The sequence below is a fragment of the Furipterus horrens genome, unplaced genomic scaffold (assembly GCF_987537825.1).
Source record: "Furipterus horrens unplaced genomic scaffold, mFurHor1.1.pri manual_scaffold_5, whole genome shotgun sequence".
NCBI classification, from domain to species: domain Eukaryota; kingdom Metazoa; phylum Chordata; class Mammalia; order Chiroptera; family Furipteridae; genus Furipterus; species Furipterus horrens.
In genome coordinates this window covers 119,582,575-119,610,569 of record NW_028327175.1, presented here as the reverse complement: position 1 = coordinate 119,610,569, position 27,995 = coordinate 119,582,575, and the positions used below count along the sequence as shown (strand labels likewise).

Here is a 27,995-nt window from a genome sequence, read left to right as displayed (position 1 = left end):
TGGGTGAGTGTAAGGAACCTGTGGCATTGCCTCTTCTGTCTGCTCTCTCAGGCTTCTCAGGAAGAAGCAGTGTTAGACTTAATATAAGTACCCTGGCTTGAGTGAGCTTCCTGGGATGGTGGAGATCTCCTGTTTTGGAGCAGATAATTCACAGGGTAACGGAAGGTTGACTTTTGTGTCTATGTAAGTTTTGCTATCCTTTATTATGATTTAGGCTTGCTTTCCAAGTCCATTATCAGAATACATGATAGGGAATGGCCTGGCTGCTGTGGCTCAGTGGATTGAGTGCTGGCCTGTGAACCAAAAGATCATAGGTCTGATTCCCAGTCAGGGCACATGCCTGCAGGCCCCAAGTTAGAGGCATATAAGAGACAACCAATCGATGTTTTTCTCCCTCTCTTCCCCTCTCTCTAAAAATAAAATCTTAAAAAAAGAGAATACATTATAAAGGAGCAAAGAAAATAAATATTCTCTGATAGTGAAGAAATTTAAAGGAAAGTGAAGAATTCTATCTCATGATGAATATTTTTAAACTTTTAAGTTAAAAGTCTTGAATATATACAAAAGTAGAAAAGGCTAGTCTATTGAACCACCCCCCTTCCGCCCCCTACAATGTTCAGTTTAGCAGTTTTGGTTCACGTATGAACTCTCCACTCCTGTATTATTTTTGAGACATATATGTGGTATATCATTTCGTCCATAAATATTTCAGTACATATCTCTAAAAGATAAGGATTCATTTTAAAGCGTTCATGGTTTTTTAAACCTTAGGAACTATTCAGATAAACTGGATTATAGAATAAAAACCATGAGTTTTTGTACTTTCCACTTTGAGATTTCAAAATATTAAGTGCATGAGACTCTTAGGCTGGTCATATTTCTGTCCTTGATAATAGCAACTAGATTATTTTGATGATTGCAAAATTATCGAAGGTAGCATATTCAGTATCTTAAGTAAACTATTTATAAAGGAAGTATTTTCAATTATTTAAGTGCTGTACCTGAAGTTTTATTAGAAGCAGCTCCCATTTATAATACAGATGGGTTTTGTGTCCCTCTTAAGCAATGTCATGGTGTGTCTGGATCTCATTACATCATCTGGTGATAGATCAGGTGTGGTGTAATATAAGTGTTAACAGGAATCTGCAGAGGAAAGAAGAGGACTACAGTGGAGCTTTCTGGTTGAAACAGAAATCAACAGTCAGATGTGCCCTAGCACTAACTTTGAACCTGAATAGGTTATTTTTAACAGCCTTGACCATTTCTGAAAATTCCTCACCAACACGACCCCTTCATACTGAGAGGACTGATGCTTTTGAAGTCACTACTAACTCATTGTAAAGTAGAAATTGTAGAAGAAATCTTAAGAGTATTGTGAGAAACGATTGGTTTATTTTGGTTTTATTTTTCAAAGGAATAAATTGTAAGGATTATCTTCACATTTTATTATTACACTCACCTAAGCATTTATATTTTGATAAGTCACTGATTCCACAGAACCCTACATATCTAAGCACTGAGTACCCTTCAGTAACCTTGTAGGCATTGTCTGACCTGTTCAGTACAGTACTTGCATAAGTAGTCTGCTGAAGGAGGTGTTGATGCTCAGGTCTCCTATTTTTTATTCGTTTACCTCTGCTGGTGCGAATTGGAAGTCCCTAGAGACATTTGGCTGCACTTTCTTTTTTTTCCCCCTCCTTTTGGCTGCACCTTTTAGCTGTTGCCTCAGTGTCCTTTCCAATTTCTACCCTATCCTTGAATTTGAGTGTGTGTGAGTGTGTGTGCATGAGTGAGAAAGAATGAGTGCGTGTGTGAGCAGGTCATGTGGGAGCTGGTATGTATGAGAGAGAATGAATGAACCTGTGTGTGAGAGCAGATGCATGTGGAAGCTTCTGTGTTGTGTGTGTATGTGTTTGTATATGTAACTCTTGGTCTATATATTGGATAGATTGCTAAAAGGCAGATGAAATTCCTTTATGCGCTTGGATCACAGGCAATTTTGTTAGTGTCTTAAAAAAATGCCTTGTTAGTATTGTAAAATGACATGTTTATTAATTTTAAAGAATTGGAAAATACAAAGTGATATGAAATATAAAACAAAAAAATGGTCCTTGCTGGTTTGGCTCAGTGGATTGAGTGCTGGTCTGTGAATCAAAGGGTCGCCGGTTCGATTCCTAGTCAGGGCACATGCCTGAGTTGCAGGCCAGGTCCCCAGCCAGGGGGTGTGTGAGAGGCAACCAATCTGTATCTCTCACACATTGCTGTTTCTCTCCCTTTCTTTCTCCCCTCTCTAGATAATAAATAAAATCTTAAAAAAAAAAAAAAAAACAGTAATCCCACAATCCTGAGAAAAATACCATTAACATTTTAGTTCATTTCCTTCTAGACATTTTTGTGTACACACACACACACACGATTGTCTGTAGAAGTACACAATTGAGGTCATATTGAGTAGAAGCTAAATTATTTTTATAGATGTCCATTGTTTAAAAGATGAAAGTAGCGCTTGCTTCAGCAGCACATATACTAAAATTGGAATGATCCAAAGAAGATTAACATGGCCCCTGCACAAGGATGATGCTCAAAATTGTGAGGTGTTCCATATTTTAAAAAAGTAAATAAGAAAAATAAAAAGATGAAAATAAATAATACCAGTAAGCAATCTCAGAAAAAAGAGAATTAGTATACTACCACCATCTTGAAAATAGCTACTTAAGTATTTAATATATAAACATATACATATATATATACACACACACACACACATATATATGTATATAGATATATAGTGGACTTCTGGTCAAGATAGAGGCATAGGCAAACACAGCTTGCCTCCTTGCACAACTACATCAGAATTACAACCAAACTATAGACTAACCATCACCCAGAACTGTCAGAAGTTGAGTTGAATGGAAGTCCAACAACTATGAAATTAAAGACACCACATCCATTCAAACCGTTAGGAGGAGTGCAGATGTGGAACAGGCTGGTCCCACACCCATGAGTGTTAGATAAAAATTTGGGAGGTCTGTCTTGGGATCGAGGAGCCCCAGCCCCACAAGAGGCCCCCTAGCACTGGGTTCCAGTGCCAGGAAGATAAGTCCCCATAACTTTTGGCTGCAAAAACCAGCAGGGATTGAGTTGGTGGAAGAAACTGCTGGAGCCCGAACCAGTTTATCTTAAAAGAACACACACACAGACTTACTCAGACTCACTCCCTCTGAGCTCCAGCACCAAGGTGACAGCTTGAAAGGCACCAGTGGCATACAGGGAGAAACTGAAGTGTCTGGCATCAAGGCGAGAGCTTTCTTCCAGACAGAAAGGCATGCAGAGGCCATTGTCCCTTTTCTGAACCCTTCCTCCACAGAGTCACAGATCTGGCAGGCAGGAAACATATCTGAGACTCCATCTATCTAGCTAACACTGTTTGCCTCGCTCTGGAGGCTCCATCTCACACAGCTTACCAGTCTACCCAAGCTGTTAACAATGGCTTTTTCATATGAATCAGCTGACCTCGACTCATGCTTCAAAACTTCCTAAATCCTCTCAAAAAAGCAACAGCGGGCCTCAGTGAGCCCCCAGAGCCCCGTACCTCTTGTTAAGTGGCACCAGGTCGGGCACTAGCAGCAACCAGCCTAGGTTCACAGCTTGGCTTTGTCTGGGAACCTTCAAGCCCAGCACAAGTAGCAGCCATCTCAGATTGTTGTATAGCTCAGGCAGAGTGGCTTCAGGAAGAGCACAGGTGGGGGCTGACCTGGCCTGCACCACCTGGGAACCCCCAGAACCTGCACAGGCAGTGGACAGCTACAAACCACATCAGAGCACCACCACCCTGCCCCTGCACAGCTGATTCTCCCTGGAGGGCAGAGGTTTGTGGTCAGGGGTCACAGCCAATCTTTGCAGCTGACTGGCCTGGGTTAATACCTCACATTGGCCTGTGAACAGCAACCAAGGCTCAACTACAAGAGAAGGGTGTACTCAGCCCACACAAAGGGTGCACCTCGAGTACCCAGCTTGGGTGATAGGGGAGTCTGTGCCACTGGACAATATAGGACACCTATTACAATAGGCCACACTACCAAGACCGAGAGTCATAGCAGCTCTATCTAATACATAGAAACAAACACAGGGAGGCTGCCAAAATGAGAGAGGAACATGGCCCAAAATGAAAGAACAGATCAAAACTTAAGAAAATAAACAAAATGGAGATAAGCAATCTATCAGATGCAGAGTTTAAAACACTGATTATAAGGATGCTCTAGGAACTTAGTGAAGACCTCAACAGCATCAAAAAGATCCAGTCAGAAATTAAGGTAACACTAATTGAAATAAAGAACAATTTATAGGGAAACAACAGAGTGGATGAAGCCAAGAATCAAATCAATGATTTGGAACATAAGGAAGCAAAAAACAACCAATAAGAACAACAAGAAGAAAAAAGAATCCAAAAAATGAGCATAGTTTAAGCAACTTCTGGGACAACTTCAAGAGGTGCAACAGTTGCATCATAGGGGTGCCAGAAAGAGAAGAGAAAGAGTAAGAAATTGAAAATCTATTTGAAAAAATAATGAAAGAAAACTTCCCTAACTTGGAGAAGGAAATAGATAGGCAAGTCCAGGAAGCACAGAGAGTCCAACACAAGATGGATGCAAAGAGGCCCACTCCCAAGACACATCATAATTAAAATGCCAAAGGTTAAAGATGAAGAGAGACTCTTAAAAGCAGCAAGAAAAGAAAAGTTAGTTCCCTACAGAGGAGTTCCCATAAGACTGTCAGCTGATTTCTCAAAAGAATTTTTTGCAGGCTGGAAGGGATTGACAGGAAATATTCAGTCATGAAAAGCAGAGACCTACAGCTAAGATTGCTCTATCTAGCAAAGATATCATTTAGAATCAAAGGGTAGATACAGAGCTTCCCAGACAAGAAAAAACTAAAGGAGTTCACTATCACCAAATCATTATTATATGAAATGTTAAAGGGACTTATTTAAGAAAAATATCAAAACTGTGAACAATAAAATGGCAATAAATACAGATCTATCATCACATGACCTAAAAGACAAATTAGGCAGAAAAGAAGAACAGAGACAGAATCATGGATATGGAGAGTGTTGTGATGGTTGCCAGATGGGAGGTGGGTGTGGGAGAATGGATGAAGAGGTGAGGGAATTAAGAAGTATAGTCCTGGCTGGTGTGGCTCAGTAGGTTGAGCGCTGGCCTGCGGACCAAATGGTCACCGGTTCGATTCTCAGTCAGGGCACATGCCTGGGTTGTGGGCCAAGTCCCCAGTTGGGGGCTAGTGAGAAGCAACCAAAATTGAGGTTTCTCTTCCTTTCTTTCTCCCATCCTTGCTCTAATAAATAAATAAATAAATAAAGTATATTAAAAAAAAGAAGTATAAATAGGTAGTTACAGAATACCCATGGAGATGTAAAGTATAGTATAGTAGCCAAAGAATTTACACACATGACTTGTGCACATGAACAATGAGGTAAGGATTGCCTGAGGGAATAGGGGGTGCTGGGTGGAGGGGGGCAAAGAGTGAAAACTGGGACAACTGTAAATACATAATAAAATATAACTAAAAATAAAAAAATATATAATAAATGTTTCATTGTACATAAATTGTATAATTCCCATAACTTCTTTTTTTAAGATTATATTTATTTTTAGAGAGAGGGGAAAGGAGGAGGAATGAAAAGGAGAGAAAAATAAATGTTTGAGAGGAATATCAACCAGGTGTCTCTTGCAGGCCCCCAACTGGGGACCTGACCCACAACCCAGGCATGTGCCCTGACCGGAACATTAACCCTTCAGCCCCCAGGCCAGTGCTCAATCCACTGAGCCACACCAGCCAGGTCAGAAAATGCCTGTAATTCTTGAAGGTTGGCTTCCAGATTGGCATTGTACTTTCATCAATATCTAACATAAGTAACTATAAGAAATTCCTAGTGAAAAGAATTGCACTGTTTGCATTGTAATTTTCGAAACTTCTTGAGACTAGTGAATTAGGATAAATGGATTCAGTATCATGGTTAGAGAGGAAAAGAATTTTCAGTGATACAGTTTTATTTTTTCTGTCCAAATATTTCGTGCTTGTTTTAGGCAAGTTGGTATTACTCTGATTACAACTTGTGTTCTCGTATTTTTTGTGTTTCAAAACCAGAGCTAACATTGATCCAGGGTCCTGTCTATGCCGCTAAAATAGGTATCCTGTAAGCCTCTTGCTGGGCAGGCTGAGCCTTGGGCCAACAACACTAGGCTTTGAATGGGCGCTGTGCCCTTTTCTGCAGGGACATTGTGGGCATGGTATCGTGGATGGATGCTTCAAAATATGAGACAAATTGAAAGGCCAAGTATTGAATAATATTTTAGCATTATTGGCTGTAAAGAGAGGAAGCACTACCACTGTGCGTTATTTTAAGTCCATTTTGCACACAGTTTATATGTTGATAACTTGAAACTCTTGTTATTTCTGAAATTCCTAGTTATTTGCTTGAAATACTAGTTATTTTTCTAAAGACCTATACCTTCAGAAGAATTGAAGAATGCACATCTTCTGGAATTCTAGTTTGTTAACTGATCTATTTTACTTTGCTTTTGTTGGATAATTTCATAAAACTTTTACAAAAATTTTAGAGCCTTCTGTGCCCACAGAGAGATAGACCTGCTGTAGTCAAAAGTGAGCTTGCTTGTTTATGTCTCTGTTTTGAGCTAGAGCTCCATGGTGTTTGGAGGTAGGTTGTCAGTGTTGTTGATGTCAGGGGCTTTTATGATTCATTGTTCTTTTTTCATTTAACATAATTTATTCTAATTTCTCTTTCAGCAAGTTAAACCAGTTTAAAGCCTAACATTCACGTTATGAATGAAGTGGTGCCTGTTGGCTAAGTCTGTTTATAGGCGGTTTATCTGTTCTGACAAGAGGAATTGTTCAGTATTCTAAAGACCTTCATTGCTGTAAAATGGTCAGTAAACAGAACATTTTACTGTTACTAGCAATCCAGGAGCATTTTATAAACTTTGTTTTTTTAGATTTAAGGTACCTGCCAGTGAGATGATTAACCATATTTTAAAAAATTAAATAGTAATTAAAAATTTACTATAGATTGCTTGAGCCACAATAAAAATATGTAAAAATCCACATTGATTAGAAATTAGCATTTCCTTTGAAAACCTGTTAAAGTAGCCCTGGCTGGGTGGCTCAGTTCTTTAGTGTTGTCCTGGTACCCCAGTCAGGGGCTCATACAGGAATCGATCAATGAATGCAAATAAATGGAAAATCGTCCTCTCTCTCTCTCTCTCTCTCCTCTCCCTCTCCCTCTCTTCCCCCTCTCCCTCTCTTCCCCCCTCCTTTTCTTTCTCTTCCTCTCTCTCCCTCTCTTCCTCTCTCTTTAGACAAGAAACTACAATGGTATCTTACTACCTGAGATTTCCTGTCTCTGTATCCCTGCGCCACTTTAAAAAAGGAAAATAAAAATAAAAACCTATTAAAGTACCTTTTAAAAAATTAAGCCAGTAAACCCTGGCTGGTGTGACTCAGTGGCTTGAATGCCGACCTGCAAACCTAAAGGTTGCCAGTTTGATTCCCTTTCAGGGCACATGCCTGGGTCGCGAGCCAGGTCCCCAGTGGGTGCATGCAGGAGGCAACCAATTGCAGTATCTCTCGCACATTGATGCTTCTTTCCCTCTCTCCTTCCCTTCCCCTCTTTCTGCAAATAAATAAATAAAATCTTTAGAAAAAGAAATACAAACTTCAGCCAGTGAGAATATTTTTCTAACCTGAAATACACGAGGGATGGTTAGAAGGCTGTGAGCTGTGGGAAAGATCTGAGCAAAGGGTGGCTAGCTTCTATGTGTACAGTCTGATCTCTAGTCCTTCTGCTTGTATCAGTGGAGGCACCTCAGATCTTCATAGGGTATAGCCAGCCTAACCAGTGTGTTCTTAAGTAAGATTTTTAAAAGGCTGATATAAAAACTTTAAAAGTCACAGGGAAAGAAGACCAAAATCTGAAAGAATAATAGACAAAAGATATGAAGACATTCCACAGAAAAAGATATACAAATGTCCCTTAAACATATGAAAACCATAACTGCAGAACCAGTTCAGACTGGTCTTGTCCTGTTTCTAGCAAGACCCAGAACTAAAGTTTAAACCTTGGATGCACCCTTTCTGAGTAGCACTTGCGAACCCTTAACTGCTCCACTCCACAGAACCAAGGGACTGGAACCTGATGGGAACCCGAACCCTTTCAGGAATGAAGACTCTTACCTAGGAGGATCTGATGGTGAAACTCCTTAAAATCCTGCCCTTAACCCTGGGTCTAGGAAAACAGATTTGAACCTCGCCTACTATTTCTCTGCCAGTCAACTCACAAATAAAGCCTTTTCTAAAAAGCCAGTGCCATAGTATTTATTGGCTTCTATGTTCATCAGACAGTGAGCCCTTGCTTGGTAACAAAGATGTTCAGCTACACTCATAATAAGAGAAATGGAAACTTAAATCACTGGAATAGCATTTTTTGCTCACCATGTTGGCAAAAAATGTAAAAGCATGAACACATTCTGTTGATGAGGCTCTTGGGAAGTAGGCACACTCTCACATTGCTGGTGAGAGTGCAAAATGAATGGTACAGCCTTCATCGAGAGGAAGTTAGTAGTATCTGTATATGCGCTTATCCTTGGACCTAACAGTCTTACTTCTAGGGTGTACCTCCATAAGTTCAAACCACAGGTGCACCAGGTTATTCATGGTGGCATTATCTATGATAAAAAATATGGAAACAACCCAATAACCATCCAGGATGAGTGAACTGAAGTACATCTACGTAACAGAGAACTGTGCAGCTGCAAGAAGAAAAGAGGAAGAGTCTTATGAACTGGTAGAGAGTGATTGCTAAGATATACTGAGTGAAAAAAAGGACAAATTAATATACATGATGGGTGTTAAGAAAAAATGGGTATTGTATGAATTGATTCCTCTTATAAGAGGCTTCTAGAGTAGTCAGCTTATAGGGACAGGAAGAGAATGGTGGTTGGCAGGGGAGGGGGCATGGGGCATTAGTGTTTAATGGGTAGAGTTACAGTTTGGGAAGATGAAAAAGTCCTGGAGATGGATAAAGGTGATGGTTGTACAGCAATGTGAATGTACTTAATGCCACATAACTGTATACTTTAAAATTGTTAATTTACTACAATTTAAAAAAAAAGATGAAGGATGTGAGGCCTAGAACCCTAAGTAATGGACTTCAGCTCAGAAGAAGAGGGATTCACAAGAAGAATAAGAGACCATACCCTACAATCCCCAAACCAAGTCTCTTCTTATTCTTATCCTCCTGGCTATGTACCTAAGGTTTCCATGCTCACAGACCCCAGGGCAGGCCTAGGTCAGCAGGATCTGACTGTTAAGAAAAAGAAAAGAAAGAATGCAAAGTAAGAGAGAAGGGGAAATAAGAATATGTATATATTTGCTTCTTGCAAAAAGACGTAGTAAGTATAGATTATAAACTAATGTTTTTTAAATGCAGTCCAGCATGTGCCCTGGTGGGGAATCAAATCAGCGACTTTTCGGTTTGCAGACTGGTACTCAATCCACTGAGCCACACCAGCCAGGGCTGAGGATTTTTAAAAAACTGATTTTGGGGAGAGGAAGGTGAAGGGAGAGAGAAACATCATTGGTTGCCTTCTGTATGTAACCTGACTGGAGATCAAACCCGCAACCTTTTGGTGTATGGGGTGATACTCCTACTAACTGAGCTACCCAGCCAAGCCTAGACTAGAAACTAATTTTAAGTAATGTATTCAAGTAGGTGGGAACAAGGTACAAGGGATATGAGTGATAGTGAAACTTATCTGAATATGCCTCTATATAATTTTGACTTTCAGACCATGCAATATTCTACATACTCATAAAATAAAATTAAAGCAACAATAATAGGAAAAAAACCTAAAATTGAATTCAAATAGAAACAAATGAACCTAGAAGTATATTGGATTAATAGCATAATCACATAGGAAGATAATTTAAGTCACATGAATACAGTACTCTCTATACCTTTAGTGGAATATATTCAAAAGAAAAAAGAACTGTAAAGAAACGTACTACAGGGGGGAGGGAGAGAAGGGGGATAAGTAAGGGAAGGGTCTAGTCAAGGAACGTGTATGAATGACTCATGGACATGGACAACGGGGAGGGATATAATTGTGGGAGAAGGGATGGGCTGGGAGGGGGGAGCAATGGGGAAAAATGGGACAACTGTAATTGAATAACCAAAAAAAAAAAAAAGAGAGATGTACTACAAAGTAGGCTTTTAAAAAAGTATATTTTATTGATTGTGCTGTTAGAGTTGTCCCAATCTTTTTCCCTTTGCCCTCTCTCCCCAGTACCCCACTTCTCTCTAGCAGTCCCCCCCACCCCCGATTAGTTCATGTCCATGGGTCATGCATGTAAGTTCTTTGGCTTCTCCCTTTCCTATACTATTGTTAACATCCCCCTATTTTGTTCCTACAAATTACGCTTCTTAATCTCTGCTCCATTTCCCCCATTCTCCCCCTTACCCCTCCCAGATGAATAACCCTCCAAATGATCTCCATACCTATGATTCTGTTTCTGTTCTGGTTGTTTGCTTAGTTTGTTTTATCTTTCCTTTTTAGATCAGTTGTCAATAGTTATGAGTTTGTTGTCATTTTACTGTTCATAGTTTTGACCTTCTTTTTCTTAAGTCCCTTTAGCATTTCATGTAATAATGGCTTGGTGAAATGAACTCCTTTAGCTTTACTTTGTCTGGGAAGCACTTTATCTGCCCTTCCATTCTAAATGATAGTTTTGCTGGATAGAGTAATCTAGGTTGTAGGTCCTTGCTTTTCATTACTTTGGATACTTCTTGCCAGTTCCTTCTTGCCTGCAAAGCTTCTTTTGAGAAATCAGCTGACAGTCTTATTGGGAGCTACTTTATAGGTAACTTTCTTTTCTTTTGCTGCTTTTAAGATTTTCTCTTTATTTTTTAGCTTTGGCGTTTTAATTATGATGTGTCTTGGTGTGGTCCTCTCTGGGTCCAACTTGTTTCGGACTTTCTGTGCTTCCTGCACCTGTATGTCTATTTCCTTCACCGAATTAGGGACATTTTCTTTCATTATTTTTTCAAATAAGTTTTCAATTTCTTCCTCTTCCTATTTTCCTTATGGCACCCCTGTGATTCAGATGTTGGTATGTTCAAAGCTGTCCCAGAGATTCCTTTCCTAGTCCTTTCCTCTTTTTTTTTTTTTTTTTTGCATTCATGTTTCTTCTTCTGTTCTGGTTGAATGTTCATGTCTTCCTTTTGTTCCAAATCGTTGATTTGAATCTCTGCTTCCTTCCCTTCACTGTTGGTTCTCTGTATATATTTTTTAATTTCACTTTGTGTAACCTTCATTTTTTTATTTTTTTGCCATACTCTTAGGAGTTCCCTGAGCATGCTTATTACCAGTGTTTTGAACTCTGCATCTGATAGGTTGGCCAGCTCCATTTCATTTAGTTCTTTTCTAGGGTTTTGTTCTGTTCTTTCATTTGGGCCATATTTCTTTGCCTCCTCAATTTGGCAGCCTCCCTGTATTTGTTTCTGTGTATTAGGTAGAGCTGCATTGATTCCTTATCTTCGTAGTATGGCCGGTAGTACCAAAGGCATCTGTAAATTGTGTGGGATAGAGCCTTAGGTACTCACCTGGGTGGGGCAACCTGCTTCACCACTTTGTGTCTCTTGGGGGAGGGCTAGGAGAAGGGACAGTGCCGCTGCCTGGCTTCTGTCAATTTGCTTGGCACTAGCCCCATTTCCAGTTATTTCACCTACTTCCCGTATGTAATTGGCATCCTTCCAATTGCTGCCTTGGGGTTTGTATACTTTCTGAGACCATGTGGGCCCTTTAAGTGGCAAAAATCCAGCAGTTTCCTCTGCCACCCCAACCCCCACTGGTTTTTACAGACAGAGGTAATGAGGGTTTATCTTCCTGGTGCTGGAACCCTGGGTCATTCACTCCCAGGGTATCCCTCCTGATTCTTACCCACTACACATGAATGTGTGACTATCTGCTTGTCTGAGCCACACTGCCTCTCTGCCACCTCTCTGCGACTCCGCCCCTCCTACCCATCTGGATGAATTTGGCTTCTTCAGATCTGTGGATGTCAGACTTCCATATAGCTCGATTTTCTTGACAGTTTTGGTTGTTGTTTTTGAGATCTGGTTGTAATTCTTTCTGTGATTGCGCGAGGAAGCAAAGCGTGTCTGACCAGAATTCCAAAGTAGGCTGTTGATAGATCAGCAGTAGTAATTCTCAAATTACTTTGGGTGTATTTTGGGATAGTGTAAATTAATAAATATACTGGTTGGTGTTGGGAACCACAGTTCTCTGGGAAAAAGATAAAAATATGGTATGAAAGAGGTAGGGAAGAACTTGGTCATCTTGGGATTTAAATTAGAGGTATTAGTGTTGAATACATGATTTTTAAAAAATTCCTAGCTCTGTGTTCTGAGAGGATCTGGGGGCAATTACACTTAGTAGCCCCCAAATCTTGCTTGCCAAATATTTCCTACTGAAGGAACCAAGGATCCTTGGAGAAATATTCCAGATTTGGGGCAGGCAAAATTCAGTGTGATGGGGACATGTCAAAAAAGGAGCAGCTCCAATGGGTTCCTGCTGAGCAAATCTGGTGCAGTTTGAGCATCAAAAAAGAATAAAGATAATAGCTCTGGTGTGGCTCAGTAGCATGAACCCAGCCTGTGAACCAAAAGGTCACCCGTTCACTTGCTTGGGTTGCAGGCCAGGTCGTCAGTGGGAGGCATGCAAAAGTCATCCGATGGATGTTTCTCTCACACATGGATATTTCTCTCCTTCTCCTTCTCTTTCTCTTTCCCTTCCCCTCTCTCTAAAAAATAAATTAAAAGAAATTAAGAATGATGATGAAGGATATGTTTAATTTAAAAGTTCACAGCACATAGTAAAAATTAGACATAGTGATACTCCAAAGGGGGTGTATTGGGCTCCTTATAGACAAATGTCAGTTAAAGTAGAAAGAATGAAAGATTTAGAAAATCAGTACTTTGCAACCACCAAGGTAATAATTGATTCAGGCAAGGATCATCAATGGTTGTCAAAAAACATTGTGTAAACATTTGCAGGGGATGAGGGTGGGGAACAGGATACTCACAATCTAAAGTATCATTTCACAGATGATTGATTACAAAAAGAAAAAGATACCTCTGTAGTGGAGAAGTTTAGCAGACTCTACCTTGACCAGGCTCCCCAATAATCAGACTCCCCAATAATGGACTGATTATGCGCTTCTGGATGGGATGCCGTACATGTTTAACTGGAATCACATAATGAGAAATAATCAAATAAACCCAGACTTTAGGGTATTCTACACAATAACTTCCTGAACTCTTCAAAATATCAGTGTCATAAAAAGGGTTGGGGCCCTTCTAGATGAAAGAAGACCAAAGAATTGTGACAACCAATGCCTGGTCCTTGATTGGATCCTTGACTAAAAGAAAACAAAACAGCTCTTTTTGCCATCTTTTTGTGATGTCATAATGGTACACATGAATATCCTGGCTGATGGCTTCAAGAGTGTCAACAATGCTGAAAATGTTACAGAAACAGGGGAGTCCAAAAACAAACCCCAGAGTTTGCGGCTGGGAGATAGGCAGCAGGAAGCAGCTTTCAGGATGCCCTTGCATGCCCGGAGCTAGTGGCTGGAAACATTGTTGCAAAGAGCCGCTTTACTTCTAAGACTCAGGAAGATGGGAGGGATCTTGGACTGTGGGCTGGTACTGAAGAAGCAGACAGAGCCTAAGTAGGGTTCTGTGAATGGTCAGGACTGTTTTGCAACACCCACTGCTTGAGAGGACGCAGGGGGAGAGAGAAGGCAGGGAGGAAGAGAAGCAGCTGCGGACATATTTTTGGGCTGGCTCTGGCTCTAGGAGGCTCTCTCTCTCTGGCCCTCACGCCCTCACTCTCTGGCTCTTGTGGGCTCCCTCCATCTGGCTTGGAGAAGGGATCTCCAGGCTGCTTTAAAAAGAGGCTCTTGCCAGGCTGCTTTGAGAAGGAGAGGAGATCCATGCGGTTTGCAGGAAGAAGGCAGTTTACAAGGAGGCTGAGAATCCAGGCGGTTCTGCATTGAGAGCTGGAGGGCACCACAGCACAGAAAGGACCTCCCCAATCAGAACTGAGTGATTGGCAGCTAAGCTGAGTGATTGACTTCCCTAAGACTGGCCAGGTCTGGGAGGGGGAGGCAGGACTATGTGTAAATAAACAATCCTTTTTCTTTTCACCAAACTCTGGTATTCAGAGTTATAATTCTGGCGGCGGGCAATCGGGCCCCTAACTAAACAGCCCATGGGTTCTGTTTCAATTGAAGCAGCCCAAGGGTTCTGTTACAAAAAGAGAGGCAAACGCCAGGTTCTTACAGGCCATGCTCCAAAGTCATTGGCCAGTTCCTGTGATGACACAGCATGCTTACATTGGCGAATTTGAAACTATTGACTACAGAGCTGGGAAAATTATTGTGAACCTCGTGGACAGGTTGAACGAGTGTGAAGTCATCAGCCTCAGATTTGATGTGCAACTCAAAGATCTAGAAAAATGGCAGAACAATCTACTCCCATCCCATCTGTTTGGTTTCATTGTACTGACAACCTTAGCGGGCATCGTGGACCAAGAAGAAGCAAGACAAAAACACACAGGAGGGAAAATCCTGGGATTCTTTTTCTAGGGATGTAATACATACTTGTATATAAAATGCCTCAATGGACAAAGAAACAAAACAAAACAAAGAAGTGTAAAGGCCATTATTGGGATGATTAGGAGAATTTGAATAGAAACAGAATATTTGATAGTATCAATGCTAAATTCCTTGGGTGTCATATGTATAAGAGTAGTCTGCTCCTAGAAAATATATACTAGAAGAATTTGAGGAGGTATTTTGTCTATAGCTTACTTTTAATAGTTCTACAAAAACGTGTATGTGTGTTGAAAAGAGACAAACAAAATGTGGAAGGACATTAATAATTGGTAAATCTAGAGGAGAGATATATAGATGTTTTTTACATTCTTTAAACTTTGCAGTGAGTTCAACATATTTCTAAATAAAAAAGAAAAGCACAATGTGGGAATTTCATTGATGGTAACCTACACTTTTATCTTGATACTATATATTAGAATGTGTGGCTTTTAATTAATCTTAAAAGCAACCAACAAAACCAGAAAGCCCCTTTGTTCCCAAATAAGTAAAGTAATGTTACACATAGGCACACAGGTTTTCCTTTTTTTAAAAAAGACTTTATTTATTTATTTTTAGAGAGAGGGGAAGGGAGGGAGAAAGAAAGGGAGATAAACATCTTTTTGTGGTTGCCTCTCACACGCCCCCAACTGGGGACCTGGCCTGCAATCCAGGCATGTGCCCTGATTGGGAATCAAACCGGCAACCCTTTGGTTCACAGGCCAGCCCTCCATCCACTCAGCCACACCAGCCAGGGCAGGTTTTCCTTTTTAATTTGACACCCAGTCTAGCATTTGCTGGTTCATGGAGTACACAGGGTGTAAAATGACTCCTCTCTTTGAAATGGGAAATTCAGACAACTCCTCTTACACTAGGAGTGTGACTGAACCATGCCATGTTCTACTCTTATCAAGGTATGGAGCTCCCCAAGGGATGTACGTATCATGTCCAACATGCAGACTCCCTCAAAAGGAAGTTAAGAGAGAACTCTTTCCCCTCCTATTGATAACATTCAAGTGGGATAAATCCAGATTTGAATAGATGTGTGAGAAGAGCTAAGAAATGCTTAGGGTAACTAAAAATTAATTTCTTGTTTAAGGGTGACTGCATTTTCTGCCTTGTAGTTTATCTTGCTATGATAGTGGTCAGTTAGATACTGTTGTATTCGGTGTACACAATGGGGTGTTGCATGCAGAAGTTATGGGGGTTTCATTGTAGATTTAGGTATCAACAAAGTGCAATAAAATTGGATTTGTGATTTGGGTTTGGTTTAAACCATATGTTTACCTGCTCTCACTGTTAGTGACATAGAATGCATTTAAATTTGGTTAGATACATACTGTGATGGTCAGGAAAGTCCTGGTTTAGGTCGTTAAAGCCTTTGACTATTGCTTCATAAACTTTTTGTTTCAGAACCCTTTGCATTGTTAAATGTTACTGGGTACCAAAGAACTCTTCCATATGTGGGTTGTATTCCTTGATCTTTGCTATATTAGAAAGTAAAAGTTAAAAAAACAAAACAAAACTAAGACATCTTTTACTAATCCATTAGAAATAGCTCATTACATGTTAACCTTAATGACATTTTTATGAAAAGTAACTACTTTCTAAAATAGTGTAAAGAGTGGCATTGTTTTACATTTTTGAAAGTCTCCTGAATTCTTTTTTTTTAAATATGCTTTATTGATAATGCTTACAGTTGTCCTAATTTCTTTTCCCTTTGTTCCCCTCCACCCAGTGACCCCCTCTCCCTCCAGTTGTCCCCCCCACCCCCCAGTCCATGCGCATTGGTTGTGTATATAGTTCTTCTCAACATCTGCTTGTCTACTCCACTCCCTCCTACTATGCTTCTTAATTCCTATACCATCTCCCTCTCTTTCCCTCCTTCCCTCTCCAAGCTGACCTCCCCCCAAAAGTTCCCCATACCTATAATTCTTTTCCCATTCTCGTTGCCTACTGAGTTTGCCTTTGTTTTGATTCCCAAGCTTCTGTTGTTGGTTGTTGTGATACAGTTTTCATTTTAATGTTCATAGTTTTGATCTTCTTTCTCCTAAACATATAACATTTCATATAACAGTGGTTTGGATCTGATGAATTCCTTCAGCTTGACTTTGTCCTGGAAGCACTTTCTCTGCCCTTCTATTCTGAATGACAGCATCACTGGATAGAGTAATCGTGGTTGTAGGTTTTTGCTTTTCATTACTTTGAATATTTCTTGCCAGTCCCTTCTTACCTGCAGTTTCTTTTGAGAAATCAGCTGATAGTCTTATTGGGACCCCTTTGTACATAATTCTCTTGTTCTCTCTTGCTGCTTTTAAGAGTCTCTCTTTATCCTTAATTTTTGACATTTTGATTCTAATGTGTCTTGGTGTGGTTCTCCCTGGGTCCAGTTTTTTTGGAACTCTCTGTGCTTCCTGGACCTGTAAGTCTATTTCCTTCCCCAGGCTAGGGACATTCTGCTTCATTATCTTTTCACATAACTTTTCAATTTCTAGTTCTTCTTCTTCTTCACCTTCTGGCAACCCCATGATTCAGATGTTGGCCCGCTTATAGCTGTCCCATAGGTTTCTGAGCCTCTCCTCATTTTCCTCACTTTGTTTCCTCTTTCTGCACTGGCCGACTGTTTGTTCCTTTCCTATGTTCCTATTTGTTGAGTTGATCCCTGATTTTCTTTCCCTCACCACTAGTTTCATATGTGTTTTCATTCATTTCAGCAGGAATAGCCTTCATTCCTTCCCCCTCTTGTTTAAGATCTGCTGTTAGGTCTGTAAGCATTCTTATAACCAAAGCTCTGAACTGTGCCTCAGAAAGATTTCCTATCTGCTGATCTGTTAGATCAGATAGTTGCTGTCTGGTCAGCTGCGTCACTGGGATCTCTATCATGATCTGTGCCATCCTGACAGTTTTGTGTTTACCTTTGCTTCCTGGGTGGGCCTGTCACACCTCCTACGCTATAGGGGGCATTGCCCCGTACACTCATCACTGCTGGTGACCCTTCTCACCACGCTGTGGCGTTTTGTGTGGGGGTGGGGGTCCAAGATGGATTCCTGCCATTCACTCTCAGCTGAGAGACCAGGAGCCTCCTCTTCCATCCTCACCCCCTCCGGCCCTCACAGTCCGAGGCAATAGGGGTCTGCCTTTCCCGGCTTGGAACCTCGAGCTGATGGGTTTGGTCTGCAGCCGGGGATGCTCCCCAGGTGCTTCTTGCCTCCCCTTAAATATAGGTGTCTGTGCTTACTGCCGTCTTGCCGCTGTTGCCGCTGTCACCGCAGCTGCCACCACCAGCACAGCTTGACCTCTCCGCCCTGGCTTTGCCCCTCCTACCCATCTGGACGAGCACCACTTCTTTTTTGTTTATTTTTATTTTTACTAAGCTTTACTGACCTGAGCACCACTTCTTTATAACTTCATATGATGGACTTCCATGTAGCTTTATTTTCTGGAACTTCTGGTTATTTCTGGTTTTGCGGTAGTTGTATTCCTTCTTAGTTGTGGAGGGAGAGGGAACTTGTCAGGCTAGCCTCCATCTTGGCCGGAAGTTGTCTCCTCATCTTGACAGACCCCTGTGTTTGTTTCCTGAATTCTTATATTTGCCTCTGCGAGCAATCTATTGTGCCATGTAGCCTCTGGAAAATGCCACTGCACATTTGTGAGAGAGTGAGATGAAAGAAAGGGAAGAATGTGTTAGCATATTAAGAAACTCATTTTGATCTTGGATACCCCAGCCTCAGGACACCAGTCTCCCCCAGGATCCCTAGACCACTTGTTGAGAATCGCAGTCTTATTACGCTACTGAAGTGACCAAGTTGTTGCCTGATCTCACACACTTGCTGTCATCAGAATCACCTGGAGATCCTGGTGGAACCGCTTGCTGGGCCCACCCCAAGTGTCTGATTTATCTGGTGTGAGTGGGGCCTGATTAGAAATGTGTTTCTAACTAGTTCCTGGCAATGCTGCTGTTGTGGGTCCTGGTGTCTTACTTAGAGAGCTGCTTTCCTAGAGAGTTTTAAAACGTTTGCATCTTGGCCCTGGCTGCTGTGGCTCAGTGGATTGAGCGTCGGCCTGTGAGCCAAGTGTCGCTGGTTTGATTCCCAGTCAGGGTACATTACTAGGTTGCACGTCAGGTCCCCAGTTGGGGGCATGAGTGGGAGGCAACCACACAGTGATGTTTCTCTCCCTCTCTTTCTCCTTTCCCCTCTCTCTAAAAAAAGTTAAAACAAAAACCAAAAATAAATAAATAAATAAATAATTACCAAAAAAAAAGAATAATATAGGAAAATGTGAAGCCAAAGAACATATATGCACAACCCATGGACATGAACTAAAGGGGGTGGGATTGCTGGAGGCAAGGGATGTACTGGGCAGAGGGGAGCAAAGGGGGAAAAAAAATGGAGACTACTGTAACAACATACTCAATACAATATACTTTAAAAACGTTTGCATCTCTTTAAAGATTCCCCCCTCTTCAGTAAATATTTTATTTTAACATCACTCTTTTCCTCACTCTATTTATTCCTAAACATTAATTTCGTAAATGTTTACTTGGGACCCACTATGCTGACTTCTTAGAAGGCCTCAGGGCTGTCCTCTGCCCTCACTGTTTTCTGTCTAGTGGAAAAGCATAAATGAAAAACCAGGACCCAGACTGGGAAGTCTGTATATTCTGACCCATTCTTTCTGACATGTCTCTCCTACCCTCTAGCCTTTGCTTGCTGAACTCTTTTTGTATTTATTTTAATTTTATATTTTGATTTAATTTTAATTTTTATCATATGTATAGTTTAAAAAGTCAAATAATGTGCTACACATTGTATAACAAAAAGTAGTTATATTCTCCTTAATTCTCACTCCCAGATTCCTGTCTTATTTCCTTCTAGTGCCCACTATGCCCCGCCAATTTTATGTAGTTTCTATGGACTTTCTCTTTTAGAAGGTATACCCACATGTTTTCCTCTGTCTCTTACATTATTTTAATAGAGATAATCCTAATCTTGGCTAAATAGACATTCTGTATTTATCTTACTGTATTTTGATTGTGGATATTTCTCATACCTGTTAGGTATGCTGTGATTACATTTCCTAATATAACTTTCGCTTTTCCTGGAGTTAATAATCACATTAGGTTTTAACTTGTTTAGTTTTCTATGGACTATCAATAGTTCTTTCTAGCCTGTCTTCAGGAGTCACATTATTCAGCACATACTCTTGGACTTCCATTGTTATGTACTAGCTCCTGTTCTCACACAGGGCTCATCCCGTCCCAATCCCCACCCCTGCCCTCTGGGCCCAGTGTCCTGCTTTGGGAGCATCCCTGGTTGTCTTTTGTTTTTTTTTTTTTTTTTTTTTTAATGTTTAAAATTTATTGATTTGAGAGAGAGAGAGAAAAAAAAAAACATTGATTTGTTGTTCCACTAATTTATGCATTCATTGGTTGAGTCCTGTATGTGCCCTGTCTGGGGATTGAACCTGCAACCTTGGTGTATTAGAACAATGCTCCAGCCAATTGAATAGCCAGCCAGGGCCTATCTTTTCTGATTTAGCCTTCTTGCCTGAGGTTCCGTGCCAGACATTTAACCAGGCTTTCATTTTTTAGGTAACAACACTGATGCTTGTTCTGCTTCCTGTGCTGGGTCATCTGTCACTTATATGTTCTTTGCTCTGAGTTCCTGCTTGTCCATCTCTGTGCATCTTCTGGAACATTGAAGCCTTTCCTCTGGAGCTGCGTTTCTCCAGTGGGCTTTCAGGAGGGAGTGGAGAGAAACCCATGTATTCACCCTGTTTATCTCTGTTAAGCTCCTCTTCTCAACACCCCACACGTGTATCGATCAGACTTAGGAATCTGCCTATGTACTTTCTGCACTGCCCCCACCATAGTTCTGTGAGACAGCAGAGCAGGACTTGTTAGTGTCACAAAACTAGGGGTGGCTGGGCCGGGACTCAGATGCTGCTGCCCTTTCTATTCTCCCCCGGGGGGAATCTGCAGGAAATCTATGTCAACAAATTATTTGGGTTAGCCTTTCTCATCGTGCATTTTGTTTGAACGTTTTCAACTTTTGACAAAGTCCACATATTTCAAATTAGGTTTTTGTAACCCTGGAATATTTCATTATGTTGATGTATCATGGTTGCTAGGCATTTATTTTGTCCAGTTCTTCTCTGCTAGGAGTCATGCCACTACACCTCCAATCATACAGGTTAGTTTTCATGTACGTAACTTATTGCAGGATCTAACTTTTGTGCTCGAGATATTGAGGATATTGTCTTGGGTTTTGAAGTTGTAGATATTTGGAAGAAGTTTAGTCAGGCTTTCTTAGCATTTCAGAGCTTTTCTGTGGCATCAGAGGAGGTAATAAAGGGAGGAGACAGAAGTCCTTGGCTGAGTTTCTGGTAATAACCTCATCTGTTTCAGCGGGAGCTTCCTGTTACTGGCTCTAAAATACTATCCCTGAATCTGTAAGCTGAGCAACTGCCGGCATCTTCTTCCCCTGCCCAGTTTGCAGGAGCCTGGCTCTGGGCAGCACTGTCATGGGTGGTGAGGTGCTGGGGAACTGAGTGTCTGATGAGCTGTTGTGCGTAACGAACCCTTTGAGGAACAGGTGCTGTAGGTGATGGCATTGTGGCCAAATGTTGCTGGAAATCATGTTCTTTTGTGTTTAGTTATGTAAGGGCTATACTTCCATCTATAAAATGGGTGTTCTATGTAACATCAAAGGGAATAAAAGGGTGTCTTTGGGGCTTTGGAGTCAGACAGACCTGGGTTTTGTTTCTAGCACAGCTACTTCTCGTTCTTTCATTCAGCAGATGTGTGCAATGATGTTTATTGAACATCTTCTGTGAGCCAGGCAATGTAATAGGTGTTGGCAATGTAATGAGAAGGGAGAGAGCATTTCCTGTCCTTTATCAAGGTAGTAAACAGGTAATCTCTAGTAAGTACAAGCTGGTAGAAATGCTATGAAGGAAAAGCAGAGATTACTTGAGGATGTGTAACAGGCAATCTGACCTCTTTAGAAAAGTTTACCTCAGGGAAGTAAGTCACTCTTTAATTTCCTTTTTCTTTTTCATTTTGAGGTAACTTTTGAGCTGACATTCTGAAGCTGAGTGGAATTCATAAGGCAAAGGGTAGGAGAGGAAGGACTATTCCAGGCAGAGGCACAGCTGTGGAGAGGCCTGAATGGGAGGAAATAGGGCACTTGAGAAAGACGAACAGCGAGCCTGGCGGGGATGGTGGTCCAGACCTCACAGGGCTGCACTGGGAGTGTTGGTGTTTAGTCCCAGGGTGGTTAGACGACATTAAAGAGTTTAAGTAACTCACTTCAGATCTAAAGACATACAGAGACAAAGTGAAGGGATGGAAAAGATAAAGAGAAATGAAAAAACAAAACTGGGGTAGCAAAACTTAGATCAGACAAAATAGACTTTAAAACAAAGGCTATAACACCCAGCAACTCTAAAGAATTCATCTGGGTATTTATCTAAAGAAAACCTCTGGGTATCTATCTAAAAAAACCCAAAACACTAATTTAAAAAGATACATGCAGCATTATTTACAATAGCCAAGATGTGGAAGCAACCAAAGTGTCCATCAATAGATGAATTAATAAAAAAGAAGTGGTATTTTATACCATAGAATATTGCTCAGCCATAAAAAAGAATGAAATCTTGCTATTTGCAACAACATGGATGGACCCAGAAGGTATTATGCTAAGTGAAATAAGTCAGACAGGAAAGAAAAGTACCATATGATTTCACTTATATGTGGAATATATAAAATAATATAAACACACCTGGCTTGAGTGCCAGCCTATAAACCAAAAGGTTGCCGGTTCAATTCCTGGTCAGGGCATATACTTGGGTTGTAGGCCAGGTCCCCAGCTGGGGGCATGGGAGAGGCACCTCACAGAGGTTTCTCTCACACATCAGTGTTTCTCTTCCTCTCATTCTTCTTCCTTTCTCCTTTCTAAAAGTAAATAAAATCTTAAAAAAAGAAAAACCATACAAACAAAACACACAAACTTATAGAGTACATTTTGATTGTTGCCATATTAGAGGGGGTTTGGCAGGGGGAAGGGTTGAAGAGGAGAAGAAATTAAGAAGTACAAATTGTTAGTTACAAAATAGCCATGGGGATGTAAAGTACAGTATAAGGAATATAGTCAGTAATATTGTAATAACTGTGTCAGATGGGTATTAGATTTATCCGGGTGATCACTTACTAAGTTATATAAATATCTAATCATTATGTTGTACACCTGAAACTAATACAATATTGTATGCCAACTAATTGAAAAATAAAAAATTATAAAAAAGAGTTTAATTAGAGAAGACTTATTTTTTCAAAAGATGCCTCAGTTTGGAGAGGGCAGGAGAAGAGGGGGGCCAGTCAAGAGGCCATTGCAGGACTGGCTATTACTTGGATTTAGGTGGTGCTCAAAGAGATGGAGTGGAGAGGGGGCTATATGCTCTGGGAGGCAATAATGATGTGACCCCATGGCTGAATGGGTGCGGTGGGAAGGTGAGGAGGAAGTGGGAAGGTGGGGTTGGTGAGGAAGGACTGGGGAGGTGCGAGTCCTACTGTGAACCTCTAGACGTATCCATGGGCAATAAATGGCTCCAAAAAATAACATTTTCACAGGACAGGCCCTAGGTAGGTGACACCTTAACAGCGTCCTTAAGTCCAGTGCTGTCTTTGCTGCTCAGCATGCTGTCTCACTGATTTCATTGTTGTGGCTGCAGCAGCCAGCGCCCTGAAGCAGAAAGAGAACCCTTTTCCTGTGTCTCCATTTAAGAAACTTCTGCGGTCCTCCCCAGGCCCGCTGACCCTTTCCCCCTTTGTTGGCCATGTTTGCTCACAGGCTCTCCAGGCCAGTCACTGCCAGGGCTTAGAGGCACCACAGTTGGCTTCAGCAGAGCTTTCCAAAGTGGGGTTCTTGGACCAACAGTAGCAGCACCATTAGCATTAGCATTAGCATTAGCATTAGCATTAGCATTGTCTAGGGGCTTGTTAGGAACGCAGCTCTCAATACTGGAGTGTCAGAGTGTGAGAACCATGACAGTCAGCATCACTTCCCTGGCCTGGCTACAGGCAACCTTCCCTGCTGGGGCCTCTCTTGCCTCCAATACTCTCTGTTCCCCTTTGCCCACTTTACTGTTCTCCTTAGTACTTACCATTATCTAGCAAACTGTGTTTTAATTTGTTCTCCTATTTGTCATCTCCATTCTCACCCACCACCATGAATGTGCCTGATGGGACTGGAGTGCAGTAGCACCCCTACATATTTGCTGAATTGAAGGGAGTGAAGGAAGGAAGGAAGGTAGGTAGGCAGGCAGGAAGGCAAGCCAGAACAAGATTGGGGTCTATCAGCAAGGAAAAGGGGGTGAGTGGTGGTGGGGATCAGCTGGCAGTGGACAATGGTGTTCAGCTAGAGTCACCAATGGAGAGCCCAGAAAATACCATTGAGGGCCAATGGGAGGAGCAGAGGAAGCAGAGTGAAGGTTGCAGGACAGAGATCGCAAAGGAGGCTGAGGACGGGGAGGCTGGAGGGCAGAGGGTGGTGTTTGTTAAGATAGGCTGAGGGCCCTGACAGGTTACTCACCTGCTCTAGGTTTCTTTCTAAATTAGGGTTTTAGTGGTACAGTACTTAGTTCACAAGTGGTTGTGAGCAATTTATAAGGCAGGTGTAATAATTAAGCACATCCTGACACTGGGAAAGCACTTTGTAAAGAGTAGGTGTCAGTGTGATCGAAGGCTCACGGTGTGCAGTGTTCTCAGGATTTTAATTTCCCTCTGGGATGTTTCAGGGGAACTTAAAATAACTTCATGTGTATTCATGGCTTGTGACTCAAGAAGTTGCCCTAGAGTGATGTAGGTTTATCTGAAACCATGTGTCAGTGCTTCTGAACTATAAATTTTTGTGTTCCTTTTCTTTTTATTGAAGACTTACTAAATGGCTTGAAGAACTTACAATATCACATTAGGGATGAAACTGCCTTCTCTGAAACCCAGAAGTACAAGGAGAGGTTGGACCAGGGCAGCATCTTTTTCCTCCCTTTTCCCCTCTCTTCCCAGAGGATGGCATAACTGATGGGTGTTCTTCTTAGGCCAGGCTGGCATATTAATTTCCTAAAGAATGTTCTCTTTGCTGAAAAAGATCCCTTTGCTTTGCTGCCGGGATCCTGCCTGCTCTCTCTCAGAAGGTAGAAGATGCGTCTTCCTCACGAACATGTTCAAAAGACACAGTAGAAACTTATTTTATCCTTTAAGGAAGGAGAGACTTATTTCTGAAAATGCTAGGTGCTGAATCCAGGCATGTCAGTGCTTGAAAGCAGTCACACCAGGGAAGCTGTCTGTGGACGGGGAAGGCGGCTTCCTCATGTTCCCTGTTGGCACAGCTGGAGAGCCGAGAGGTGAGGCAGGATAAGGTGGTGAGAACAGACACCTCTGTTCACACTGTGCATCCACATTTTTCCTCATCCAGCCTCCTTTAGAAGGGGGGAAGATGAACTTGGGTCCATTATTCTTCAACCTTTGATATTCCTGTTAACTAAAGTCATATTTGTCCACTACTAAAAAAATAAACAAATGTTCCAGAAATGCATACTACAAGACATGAAATCTTCCCCAGTCATTATTAACAATGCAAATGTGTTCTCATTTGGGATAAGTTTTTACCTCTCTCTTCATTCACTCCCAATAAAGTGCTACTGATTAATTTAAAGACTTACATGCAGACAAGTGATGAAAATAAATTAGGTATATCAAATATGTTGCAATAGTAATAAAATAATCCCTTATGCCTGATACTCTATATATAGTTTCTGTTACAAACTGATTATGGTACATGAACCCTAATGTGAAGTTGGGACCTCACAGCCGGTGCTGCTACCCACTGGGATGGTGCACTTTGCCCTGTGCTGCTTTGTTCCCCCATTCAGCAAACACACACTTAATGTCTCCGTGCCTAGGCCCCATTCTCTCTTCCTATGATGTAATAACACAGCTTTTGAGTGACTGATGGTCAGGCACACACTTTTGACTTGTGTATTTAAAGAAGGAAGAATCCAGGTTCATATTCACAACCTGTGAAATATGAAGTTCCCTACTTTTTGAAGTAGAGTTAATATTTCTCCTGGTGGGGAGTTTGGGGATGTTAGTTGGAGTTACATAATTAGCTGAGATCTTTGGACTAAGCCTCTGCTCCTCCCTCCACATAAGAGCTTCTCAAGCTTCAGAGGTATCAAAACACCTGAAGGGTTTGTTAAAACTCAGTTCTAGGTCCCCCTGGCCAGGTAGCTCAGTCAGTTAAGAGTGTCATCCCAATATGCCAAGGTTGCGGATTTGATCCCTGGTCAGGGTACATACAAGACAGAACCAATGAATGCATAAATAAGTGGAACAACAAATTGATATCTCTCTCTCTCTCTCTCTAATTAATTAAAAAAAAAAAAAGTCATGCTAGGTCTCATCAGCAGTATTTTTTTTTTTTTTTTTAGCAAGTTCTGGGTGGGGCCCGAGAGTCCACATTCCTAACTAGTTCCCAGGCAGCACATCTTGACCCTGGCTGCACACCGAGTTACTGGCAGAGCTGTGCTGAAGACAGTTTCAGTCAGACTCTCAGGAGGTGAGAGCAGGAAGACAGCAGGAAATCTTGTTCTATACTCCCTGAAGTTGAGAACTTTGCTGTAAAGAAATACCTCTATCCTTCTCAGGCAGGTGAGAGCACATGAACTTGGAACAGGTTTGGGTGCCTCTCTTATGTGGATCTTTGTGCAGACTGTGTTGTGGGTGAGGACTGTCACTTGAGTCCAGAAGACTTGTTTGGGGAAAACTCTGAGAAGGTGAGAAAGACAATTGGTGAGAGAGGCTGAATTTGAACCTGGAATTGTCAAATGAAAGTCCAGTTGCTTTCCGCTATGGGGTACTGCCTTCTCGGGAAAAAGCCCCAGAGCTGTGGGGCCTTGGTAGCCTGGGTGAGTCAATGGGGGTCTTTCTTGTCAGTAAGTAATCAGTAAACTTGAACTTTGTTTTGTGGTCAGGCTTAAAATTGGGTGCTTGGGCACAGGCTTCCTTTGTGATTGTCACTGTGGAGGTTCTCTTGCTGGGTCTGGCCCCCTGCCAGGCTTAGGCCCTGTCAGTGTGAAGGAAAAATTAGGAGGACAGAATAGGTGTGGGTGCATGAGTACATGCTTTGAAACAGTATTTTTTTCTCTTTCACGCCGTAGCCTCTGATAATTCTCATGAAGGTTGTGGATGTTTGCAAGTGAGGCACAGACTGTCCTGGGCTGTGTTCAGGAGCAGCTCTCTCTCCCTCCAGTTCAGCCCATTTCACTCTAGATGTTTGGATGCCTTTATGGATATCTGCTTCTAGAGCAGCACTAAATGATAGTCAGGTCTTGTTTACTGAGCTGCCCAAAAGCACAGAGATGGTGTTACACATCTACTCTCGGGTTTCAAGGGCAGCCACCCTTTGTGGGTAGTAGCTCAGATTCCACTCAGCTATTTCATCAGGTAGCTCTTTGAACACAAAGGACAAGTGGATAGTCTTTCCTGTAGGGTATGATTCTCTGGGAGAGTAAGGAGAGACCAGCTGGATGGAGCAAGTTACCTCAAGTGTTTGCTCCTCTCTCTCTTCCTTTCCTCCTCCAGCCCTCTCTGGCACCATTCTTTTCTTACTTGTTTACAAAGTTCTGTTTCATTCCAGCATTGGGTAGGTTGATACATACTTTACTAAAATCCAAGAAAAACAAGGTTGCATTTTTTTGCTCCAGGAAAACAGAAGGCCCTTTTATGAGAAAGTGTATACTTACCAACCTTGATTCACTCTTAACTGTTGAGGATTGAAAAGCCACTAGCTGCCCTACACTTTCCTTTGGGTGATTTTATTATTTATTTACTTACTTATATATAATAATTTTTTTAAATTTATTTTTAGAGAGAGGGGAAGGGAGGGAGAAAGAGAGGGAGAGAAGCATCAATGTGTGGTTGCCTCTCACACACCCCCAAATGGGAATGTGGCCTGTAGCCAAGGCATGTGCCCGACTGGGAATCGAACCTGTGACCCTTTGGTTTGCAGGCCAGTGCTCAATCCACTGAGCCACACCAGCCAGGGCTTCTTTTCTTTCTTTCTTTTTATTTTTTAAATAGATTAATTATTTATTTATTTAGAGGGGAAGGGAGCGAGAAAGAGGGGGATAGAAACATTGATTGGTTGCCTCTAGCACACACCCCAACCAGGGAACAGTTCGCAACC

General features: G+C 41.5%; 1 protein-coding gene and 1 non-coding gene across 3 annotated transcripts in view; both read left to right on the top strand.

Annotated features, from left to right (window-relative positions):
• Nucleotides 1-27,995, top strand: part of RAB11FIP3 (RAB11 family interacting protein 3) — a 113,496-nt gene that overhangs the window by 2,789 nt on the left and 82,712 nt on the right. The window lies entirely within an intron of this gene.
• On the top strand, nucleotides 2,503-2,609 carry LOC150009550 (U6 spliceosomal RNA). Its single transcript, XR_016511455.1, has one exon. It is a non-coding gene; the product is annotated as a U6 spliceosomal RNA (small nuclear RNA).